Consider the following 11831-nt stretch of genomic DNA (forward strand, 5'->3'; position numbering starts at 1 on the left):
CCCGAGACTCACCCTGTCCCTTTTTGCTCCGCAGATCATTCCACGATTCCTCTCACTGTATATATTCAGGACACTTGTAAATAAACTGCACTTACCTTCAGCTGTTGTCTCTGTGTCTGGTTTTGGTCTTGTTCATGGACAAATTACCTTGCGTTCTTGACAATTAATAGGCCCAGGCTTGACTTGAAATGTGCCATGGCAAATAATAATGGTCAAATTGCAGGTGATGTTACGCCAAATGTGAATACCTGCCTGATCAAAATCTTGTTATTTTCCCATCATATCGTACAGAAGAGGAGCATGATGCTAAAAAGTGGTGCAAATAGACAAAACCCCACAGACCTAATGTTTTTCTGCACTGAGAAGACCATCAGGGCGGTAATGTTTCCCCCTTGTCTGTATCTGTTTGTTTGTTGTGTTAGCTAAATGTCTTATGAACTTCTAGATAAATTTTATTGAAATCTTCAGAAAGTAATCATTGGATGTAGATATACAACTGAATAACTTTTGAAATAAATCCAATTCAGGATGGCTGCCTGCTACAGTGGGGCAACTTTAGAAAACACAAAGATGGCTATAACTCAGTAAGTTTGAGATGTTAAGCTAGAATTTGCTTGTCTAGAAGCTGTTTGAGAGCTGATTGTTTTAAATCTTTAAAATGTTACCATTAACTTTCTCAGTCTATTAGCTAAAAACCTTAAACCACTGAACCAATTTGAATGAAACTTTAAAAAAGCAATCAATAGATCTACATCGACAACTTTTGAAGTCAACCCAATTCAAGATGGCTGCCACAGCTAAGCAAACTTAGCAAATATCAAAATGGCTGTAACTGAGTCAGTTTAACAGAAACTGAGCTAGAGGTTTGTTTATACATACCCTGAGCACTAACAAATCTGCCAATATTGCATAAGATTGTGCATGCCATTTAATGTTTGACCAGAACAACTATAACTCTGTCCCTTTTCATCACAAGATGATTGTAATTTAATACTCTGATGTAAATGCATTTCTGATGACTTTGACTTGTTCTAAAGTTTTTTTTTTTTTTGACATCTAAATCATTGTGAAAAACCCAAGACTGTTAAAAACAGATCCACACATTTAAACAGTCTAGCACACAATATGACAGCGATGGCGTCTCACAAAGCTCCAGCACCGGACTGAAACAGAGACACATCTTCTGTGAATGTGGTTAAATCCCTTCAGCCCCAGCCTCTGGAAGCAGGTCATGGTAAAAAGGGTCAGTCACAGGGTATCAGGGCTCCACCTCTTTACCTCAAGGTGAAGATGAGTCCTCAGCGTCACCTCCCATCAACACCTCTGGGGCTCATTTGTGACAAACAGCAGGCCCTTGTAGTGTCTGTCCAACAGGAGCCTCACTGGACTGCAAAATGAACTCAGACACCACAACGTTCCAGCGATGCTTATTTCCCTCCCAAAAAAGGTGCAATTTAATGCATCAGAGTCCAATTCATGATGAAACCGCTCACATTTGTTTTGAGCTCATTTTCTAAACTAGTGTAAATATGTATCAGAATCAATTAGGCCTATTAATATACAGTCCTTAGAGGATTCACATCAAAGCACACAATCCAATTAAGAGTGTTTACTGTTTAGATTGAAATGCTCAGCGTTCCGCTCTTAAACCCAATCCGCGTATCAGTAAACAGTGCTTGCCAGAGTGTCTTCACCAGTGGTTGTGTGTGGGCGTGTGTGTGTCAGCCTGCATGTTTGCATGTAAAAGTCGAGGCAGAAATAAAGAGTGACAACATATGCATATGCAGCCTGGCAGTCATTATTATGGTTTTGTGCATTTGTTTTGCATGTTTGTATATGTTAAAAAACAAAAGTTTGACATTGCAAACACTGAAAAGTGTTTAAGAATAGGTTTACATAACATTGTTTTTTATATTTCCTTGTACTCATTTTAGGAACAAAAGAACATTTATTATTTTCATACTTTGTATTATAATTAATGTTTTGGCTGAAGATAGCTTGTGGAGAATTAGTATCATGATGGCAAACTGTCAATACTTGAATTGAACCAAGTTACTGAAGCTTGAGGTTGTCAGAGAACACATAAAACACAGAATATAATGCGTTGCTTGCAATCTGTCCCTTTCTTCAGTGTTTTTTTAAAAAAAGTTGTAACAATTAAATGTTATGCAGCTAAAAATATAATGAAAAACGACACTGCTGGGACGGCCTCTTCAAATTCCATACTAATTAGAAAAAATGAAGATGCAGCAGCTATTGCCTGAGATACCCCAAAACAAATTCCTGTCAGTGTTTTTTTAGGATTGTGGATTTCCCTTTGAACTAGCAACCTGTTCAGGGCTTACCCCACTTTTTGCACAATGACTGCTGGAGATAGGCACCAGCTCCCTGCGACTGAAAAAGCAGGTAAAAACAGTGAATGGATGGATGGATTGATGGACAGATTTTCCTTTGCATGGTGTTTGCATGCTGTTCCCCATAATCTTCCTGCAGTTGCTACTTCATACATGTGTTGTTCTGCTGATCTATCTTTCTTTCCGCTCGGTTGGTCATATTCTCATAGATATAGTGTATTTTTGTATTCAAGTTTGCATGTTTTCCCATTCAATATCTGTTTTTTGTGTACTTTGGTTTCCTCATACAGGTCAAAAACATGCATGTTAAGTTATTTTCCAACTCTAAATCATCACTAAGTGTGAGTGTTAGTGGTGGTTGTCTAGCTTGTGATGGCCCAGTGAACAATGCCAATGCCATAGAATCATTGAAACAAATAGTCTAATCCGGATTGTGATCTGGATCACCTCAAAAGTTTTTTTCAAATGCTTCTTATGACAACCCCAACATTTCCGGAAAATTTGATCAAAATCTGTTCATTATTTTTTTTACATTATTTTGCAACCAGAAAAACAAACAAACTGACCAACACAACATCCATAACCTCCTTGGTGGAGGTAAAAATGCTCACAAAAAAGGTCTCTGTCTGCCCAGTCGCTTAGAAGCTGCTGTTCCCATATCCCTCATGCATTCCCACAAGACATTTGATCCATGTGTTTGTGAGATAGGCCAGATGGTGACAGCAATTCCTTTTGGACAAAAACATCAGTGATGAATACTGTAATTGGTCATAGCGGTGTCACCATTTTAACACTTAATACATCAAGTAAACCAGGGTACAATCCTAATTATGGAACATGCCATCTGCACAAATCCTTAAAACACAATTCTGATGCAGGCAAGGTTTATGGATGGCTCTAATGTTTGACTCTGCAGAAGATATGGTGACGTCATGAAATCGAGTCAGTGGGGAGGAAGTTAGTTAAACTTGGATCAGCTTTGAATGCTTCATAAATGCAAAGCCAGAGGCAAGCATTAGCTGGCTGTGACAGACTGTGATTCAGCCATATGCCTGCTGGTGATGCCAGTTCTGATCCATTCCACATTCCGCCCTGAAATCACAGCCATTCTGTGAATATTTTACATTGAGGCATCACCAAAATTGTAATGTAATGGAAAGAAAAAAGGTGGTGAGGAGAATCCAGGGTGAAAGGAGGACACAAATCCAGGACTAAACAGGCAGGACGTACGTAGATATCAGAGCTACAAACCTGCCACCAAAATGGTAACGAAACCAAGACCAAACCTAAACAAATGATGATTTTATTACATAAACATAAAGATGTAAAATCAATCCCAAACCAACAGCCTATGACAAACAGGACTTGAAAGAAGAGATAGTGCTGAAACTGACAGAAAGCTCTTATTCTGTGATGGTTGATCCAAGGATTAAAGCCATGCCTTAATTCCTCCATCTTCTCAATCCCCTAAAAACCTGACAAACATTTATTTCACTTTCTCCCCAAAAAATAAAAAAAAGCTGCAATTTTCCTTGAAGGAAGCATTACATCTTTAGGCTCCTGTTAACCTGAGACAAGGAGACTGCATTTAATGTAAAAGGTGGTCTGTGTGGTAATTGGCCCGTGCCACATTAATGAGAACTGGACAGCTGCTGTAGAGGGCTCCACATTGACTGAATTGATTGTATCAAGAGTAAAACACCTCCAGAATAGGACACTCACATTTTAATACCTCCTGTCTTCTTCAGAAGTTGGCAGTCAGGTATCAGCTGGTGTCTTTCATGCTGCAAGAAAACCGTTATTCCTAACAAGCTTCACTGATTCACTTATTATACGAAATTAGATGTTTTCAACCGAGAGGCTCTCTGTAGGAAATGGAATATGATTTTGTACGTCTTCTGAGAATGCTTAACATGGTTGCCATTGTTACAAAAATAGCTATTCAAATTTTTCTGTTCTCCATCACAGCTTTGTGCCGGTTTCTCACATAGCTGCTGTGTGGCAGGAAGGAGAGATGATATGATGGAGGATGGGAATGTGTAGAGGGGGGGTTTCACTGTTCTCCATATGTTGTGTCATTTGGGGGTATGCTGGTGTCTGTGTATGCTTGGCAGGTCTTGGCTTCTTTCCTCTGTTCATGGTGTTTGTGCAGCCCTCTTTGTCTGTCAGCACCCACCTGTCCCTCCACTTTTAGATCTGGCACAGAAAGTCCCTGTTTCTTAGTTTCTGGACATGGAAAAAACTAAAACAAAACAAACAACTATGAAGCAGATAATAAAAAAATAATTTAAAGGATTTTCTAACAATAAGAACTATCAAACTGGACAGGTTTCGAGAAAGTATAATGGTTGACACCACAGAACATCTGAGACAGAAGTATAAAATGACTGCTTACCAATAACATGGATGTTTGGCAAAAAATGTTTTCCTGCTGCAGTTGCATCATTCATCTTCATTCATTAAATTAAAATTCAGAACAGAATTTAGAATCTGATTTCTGATTTACAAAGCTTTTAACAACCAGGTTCTGTTTTCTTTTACAATCTTATTGTTGCATATTTTCCCAACAGAGAACTTCGCTCTCAGACTGAATGTTAGTATACGAAGAATGAAATGACTGTAACTGAATTTGAATCTGGATTGTATTGGATTTTTGATTTGGACTGGTGTTTTATTTGGTGAGATGACTTTAGCTGTGAATTAGAGGACCATAGTAATTCAGTGATCAGTGCCGCAATCTTAAAGTGATGGGTTCAAGCTCAGGTTGCGTCAGGAAGGGCATCTGACATAAAACAATTGCCAGTTCGCTCGCTGCAGGGACCCCCGCTGAGGGGAGCAGCTGAAAGAAAAACAAAACAAAACAAAACAACTTTTGTTGTAATTGGTGATATGTAAATAAACTGAATTGAATAGAATTTGTTAGTTTTGATGAGAAAAGCATTTTTAAAAATTGTTTTTCTAAAAGTTTTCCAAAGTGTAGACTTGTTAAAACTCAGCTTTAAGTATATTTTGTGTACTTGACAAACTGAGACAATGAGAAGCAATGACACAGCAGCCTACTTTCCACAATTGTAAATGTGGCTTTGTGCACTGGAAACCACAAGAACACTGGAGGCAACTTTTTTTTTTTTTGCATTTGGCTCCTTTTGTTCTGAGTTTGTTGCCATGAAACTTTAATTGTGTGCTGCAAAGATTAATAGTTGAGATGAAGTGGTAAACTGGGATTAAAAACAGAGAGGTACAATTGTTTTGGAAGAATCTTGTCATTGTCTGTCTTCATATCTACCACAGTGAGGCTGCAGCCCAGAAAATGTCCTAAAAGTGTCTCATAAACAAAAAAAACAACAATAGGAAACAAAGAAAACAGCAGGTTTTCAACAGATAAAAATGATTACACTTCTAAGTAGTCATAAGTCATAGCTGAGAGTAATGACATCTGTAAAGTTCTGTAGTGTTTGAATCTTTTCCCAACAGTAGCACAAAAAAGAAAAGTGTAAAATTATTTTCATAAAATGCATAAAAAAGGATGTTTTAAGTTCCATTATAACAGTTCCAAACACAAGATCTTTCATTCTTCTCACTTGGCAACATGCAGCTCTATATCTCTTTCTTGAATCACAGCTGCATCTTGTCAGTGTTTATGTGATGCTAAGAAGAGAGTTACATGAGCTGCAAGATCTCTTTAACACTTTGACTTCTAATAAAACATTTAAAAACGCAATAAATATTTCACAGACAACAGAAAGAAAGTTCTACTTTTTCTACAGTTAAAATAAAATGCTTAGTTAAGGTCAAACACAGCTTCTGTAGTAATATTGCTGCATTTGTCATTCCTTCCTCGTATGGTGCAAGAAACGGATCTGTCGACCATCTGGAGACCAACCATGAAACTTTTCGCAGGAAGTTCAGCACCCCACAGAAAAGGCTTCCACCCTGCAGTCAACATTCATTTGGATGTGCTGAATAACACAGATTTGGGATATTTAATTGGCTGGCATTCATGTGGTTAAAGGAGACAGTACTGCGAATACAGCTGAATTCTACTCCAAGAACGATCTTCACAGATTTACTTATCTGTGCTGAACAAAAAGTCAGTGCATCTGTGAGACCGGCACTGAATGGACTGATGTTCACAAAACAAAACTACAGACACAAACAAACAACAACAACAAAAAACAAAATTATAATGGGCTGATTGACAGGTCAAACAAGACAGGAAGTTTCAAACGTGCTGCATGCTTGGGGTTGGACAGACCATACATTATGGATGAATTATACATTTGACTTTTTGCCGCCTTTGAGCTCAGTTCTATCCCCACCTTGGCATAATATCTACTGTCTGAGGGTCGAGGAGCTTCCCTCCAGGTGAGGCAGCGAGTGCAAGGTCAACCACAGTGTGTGACTCACAGCCAGCTGGGGTAAGCTGCTCATGAGGGGGGATCTAAACAAAGGAAGCTCTAATTCCCGGAAGCCTCAGTTGCAAAAGCTCTGCATGCTGAAAAGGATGAATTTGGTAATGTTTTATGACAACAACCAATACAACCTTCCACAAGTGACGATCTGGTTAAATAATAGGGGTTACAATTTAGAGTGCTGCATTATGATTATAAAACAAATATCAATGCATCTCAACTATCTGCTAATATCAGGTTTGTGAATAAACACCAGGAGGCAGCTGGTGAGCTTATGATGTTTATCCAAAACACTGTTAAACTGGAATACAGAAACAGAAATCCATGTACAAAGTTGAACAGTTGTGCCTTATTTTATGGAAATAAACACTGATTTATATATTTTCATGTTTTATAAAAAGTGCATAATAACATATGTCAATAAACCCTATTAATCATAGGCTGCTGACCAACAGTTAGCATAGATGATTGTAGAAAAGCTACTGCGATTAGCATTGTGTTTATGATTGTGAATTTATACACAAATCAAAAGTTTTAAACTGAAGACACACTGAAGACTGAAGACAGTCACGTTATAACTTACAGATATATGTTCTGCCGGGTTCAGACATTTGAAAAATAATTTAGAATATTACTTGTTTGCAATATCATGCATCTAAGATAGATGACAAATTCCACCCCTGTTTAAAAAAAAAAATTCTAATTTTAGCATTGATGAGTTGTGCTGCCTTCTGGAGGCATTTAGAGTCTTTGCTCATTTGTTTCCAACCTTTAGTCTCGTTTTACTAAAATGTACCTTTAATATCAAACAGACTTATGTGATATTTGGAACAGCACATGAACACAGTTGAGCAATCAAAAAGCAAAAAAAGAAAACACAATAATTACAATTCAAATGTCTCAAACATAAAACTTTATTATAATTCACCCACATGTCTCTCATTTGTTATCAGATTATTTGTTGAATCAAACTGATTGAGACTTGAAAAACAAAACCCTTTCAGAATAAAAAAAGCACTTCAGATCAGCATTGCTCACCACAAGCCTGTATTTGTAGAAACAAACAACAAAAAAAGAGACTAGGAGACACACTTATAAAAATTCACAGCAGACAAAAAGAAAGTCCACCTACCTTGATTGCAGACTGAACGCCATGATGCCTTAAAGTGGAGCCCAATCACAGCTGCCACTTTGCCAGTCACTGTATGATAAAGCATTTCAAGTTAGCACCAAATAAAAAAAGAACTGTCAATTGCCCTTAATCATTCACCTGTACAGCTCTTTATTCAGCAAAGTGAAATTGCTCTGGGTTGTTTGAATGAACAGAAGATGAGAGGGGTTTTTTTTGTGCCAGAACTCAGCTTGGAACAAGAGAGACTTGAGAAAAACATAACTGATCATTTTTGTTTTACTGTCTCCTTTCAAATATTACTTTTCTAATACATTACTGAATGTTGAAAATGATGGAAATAGAGATTGCTTTGTTGTCAGCACACAACAGGCATTTCTGATTTTTTTTAAATCATTGTTTTGAATGACACGTAAACAATAAACTCTAACAGTACATAAATAAAACTTTTTTTTGAAGGGAAAACAATTTGTCAGATTTTCAGTTCACAAAATAAATCTAGGCAACATTAATTTTATGCTAAACTCAAGATCAGTGACTTACATGTATGCTAAAGATACACAATATGCTACAACAAAAGCCGGTATGTAAAAATATTCCCATTTACTTTAAGCTGAATGAGAAAGTCTGCCCACTCGTAGCCCATTGCCGTCCTTTTGAGGTTTGTAATTAATCATCTGGAACAACAACAACAACAAAAAGGAAAAAAATCCTACACAATGCAGGCATACAAATTAGTGTTGGTGTCTAGACTCCAAAAAGACTTAGTATCAGAGCAGAGAGTGAGGAGATGAACTAAACAGCATGGAGAACTCTGCATCTGGCTCACAGTGTAACATACTGCCTTCTTCTGATAGGTGTTAATATATCCTGCTAACCTGGTTTTTTATTTTGATTAGATATGCTTTAAAGGAATAGTCTGGTCATTTCTGAAGGGATGTTCTGGTATATAGTTATCAATAGTTAGTGCATTTTCAGCTATGACATGAGTCATAAGGCACAGTGTATGGAAATGGAGGCAAAAGTCTAAGGTAGGCTAATTGTTAGCCAAACAAGAGCTTGTTTATATTAGTTTTTAAGCACAAACAACAGTTTGTCAGAAATGATATACTGCTGTAAAATAACACAAAACACTGTTGTTGTTGTTGTTGTTACTACTGTATTTGTGATGTAACAAGGCATCTTAAAATGAAAACGTTAAATTTGATTTCATTTTAAGCCACAAATCTAGCACATTTAGACTTTCAATAAACTACAGCATGTTTTGCATCACAGTTTAGGGATTTTGCTAAAACTGTTGGAATCCTCATGAGGATTTCTTACTAACAAAAGAGAGAAACTACCCTAAATTAATACAAAAAAAAGTGAGCGCAAAAATATTACAGCAATCCATACAGCTGTTGCTGAGACGTCAGTCTGGATGAAAGTGTTTGGCAGATTAGCAGTGAAGCAACTAAGTGAATAATCTTTTAATATCAGTGCTGAAAATTATTCTATGCACTTGTTTACGCAGCATCGTTTCCATCCTCATCTGTCTTTTAAAGTGATGAGCTGTCGTTTGAGAATTTAGTGGTTTTGATGTTCCTTTTCTGGGTTACAGACTGGGTTTGACAGCGTTCCACACTCCTCTCTTTAAGATGCTGTGAGCATTTGTATTTCATTAACAAGTGAATTACGAACTCCAGTCTAATTCAAACAACCGTGGAACCCAGCCGCCTGAAGATTTACTCCGAGGAGTGAAGGAAAGGTGTTTAGTTCCCAGAGATCAGTAGAGAAAAGCCAGCTGGAGAAAAGGGAACCTGTGACACCGGCTTCAAGTGGAGTTAATGCTGAATATTTCAGCCGGTCTTTTTTACACCGAAGAGCGGGGGTTCCCCAGGGAGCGCTGTGATGTGCTCTGATTCAGAATGGCGACTCCTGCACTTTCACATCAATGGAGGTTTGAGAGGTATTGATTTGAGGAGGAATCAATCTTCCTGATAGAGTGCGTTAGTGTTTTATTCATCACTTCATCTGTCAGTCTATTTATCCAGACACGTATCCGCTTATCAAAGGTTTTCCTCTGTCACTAATTGAAATCATCTTTAATTTTTCATTTGCCACCGCCGTTCTTGCCTAGTGACCCCGCTGATCAAGCAGGTGTAACACAGGCATGTGATAACCTTTGCCAAGCTCTGGCTTCTTCAGTCAGAGCCTCCTACAGCGGCTGAATATAATATTAAAAATTGACTAAAATTTAGCTCCTCGACAGAAAACAATTATAAGTGAGCGCAAAAATATTACAGCAATATTACAGAAAACAATTATAAGCATTATTTCAAACTTACTTTTGAAATAACTGGGAATTGCGTAAAATCTGAATTAAAACAGAATACAATGCTTTGCAAACTCATAAACCCATATTTTATTCACACTGTAACTAAGTAAACATATCAAATGTTTAAACTAAGTTTAAACTATAGTGTTTCTTTGAGAAAAATTAAGGTAAGTTTTGAATTTTGTGACAGCAACACATCTAAAAGAAGGCTGAATGGGGCAACAAAAAGCTATAAAAGTAAGTGGTATGAATAAGAAACAGCTGGAGAGGCATTTTGTAACTCATTAGGTTAAGTGGCAAAGGTCAGTAAGAGAATCTGGTGAAATCTCTGCGTGCAAAGGACAAGGCCAAAAGTCAGTACTGGATGCTTGTGATCTTCAGGCCCTCAGGAGGCACCGCATTTAAAACAGGTCTGATTGTGTTCTGGACATCACTGCACCGGCTCAGGAACACTTCCACAAATCACTGTCTGTAAACACAGTTCACTGCGACATCCACAAATGGACGTTAAAGCTCTATCATGTAAAGAAGAAGCTTAATGTTAACATCATCCAGAAATGCTGCTGTCTTCTTTTAAAATAAAGTGGAAAACTTCTGTGGTCAGAAGAATCTAAATTTGATATTCTTCTTGGAAACCACAGACACATCCTACGTACTAAAGAGGAAAGGGACTATCCAGCTTGTTATCAGCACACAGATCAAAACCCTGCCTCTCTGATGGTATGGGGGAGCATTAGTGCATTTATGGCATGGCATAGAAGGTCTTGCATATTTTAGCAAGACAATGCTAAACAAAAGACTACATCCATTACAACATATTAGTCCTGTCTACAGTGGAAAACATGGTCCTTTCCCTCAATTGTTGAGATATATTGCTGCTGTTAAGTTCAAAATTGCCTCATTACCTTAATTTCCTAATTTTAACATCTAATATATTTACAATAATCCACTGTGAATAGAATACAGGTTTATGACTTTAGCAAATCATTGCTTTTTTATTTCTTATTTTTCATTTTATTTACATTTTACTCAGAGTCAGGGCTTTTATGGAATTGAGGCTGCTTTTAAACAGACTGGATCTGTAGGTTTTCATGAGCTTGATAGTCTAACACATTGACTGAAACATGAAAGATTTTATTACCGGCTGATTTATCCCTTTCAGCCAAACAAATTTACCAAATTAGCAAATAAATTTGACTTTGAATGAAGTCACATTCCCAGTAAGAGACATCTGACATCACTGTTTGGCTCACAAGCAATTAGAACCTCAAATTAGTCACAGTGTTAAGGTATAATTTGAAAAAATAATTTATTCCTAACTTACTGCCAACTTATTTGACACAGGCGAGTGTCAAGTGTTCTGATCCAACTAACCCCTGCTCTGAACCTCCAAAACACTAATAGTATGCAAATGATTTTTGACCTGGGTATAATTTACAGGCCATGATACATACATATTCATAGTCTCCTGCACTTTAGGGTCTGAGATTTTCTAATAAAATAAAGTGACCGTAGTTTATTTGCATGCCTGGCTGTTTGTTAGGTGATATCTAGTTTTAAATTCTTATTTGGTATGAAAGCACAACTTCTCATTCACATTTTTTCTGCTCAGTGATGCC

The sequence above is a fragment of the Kryptolebias marmoratus genome, linkage group LG16, assembly GCF_001649575.2.
Source record: "Kryptolebias marmoratus isolate JLee-2015 linkage group LG16, ASM164957v2, whole genome shotgun sequence".
In the NCBI taxonomy this organism is placed as follows: Eukaryota; Metazoa; Chordata; class Actinopteri; order Cyprinodontiformes; family Rivulidae; genus Kryptolebias; species Kryptolebias marmoratus.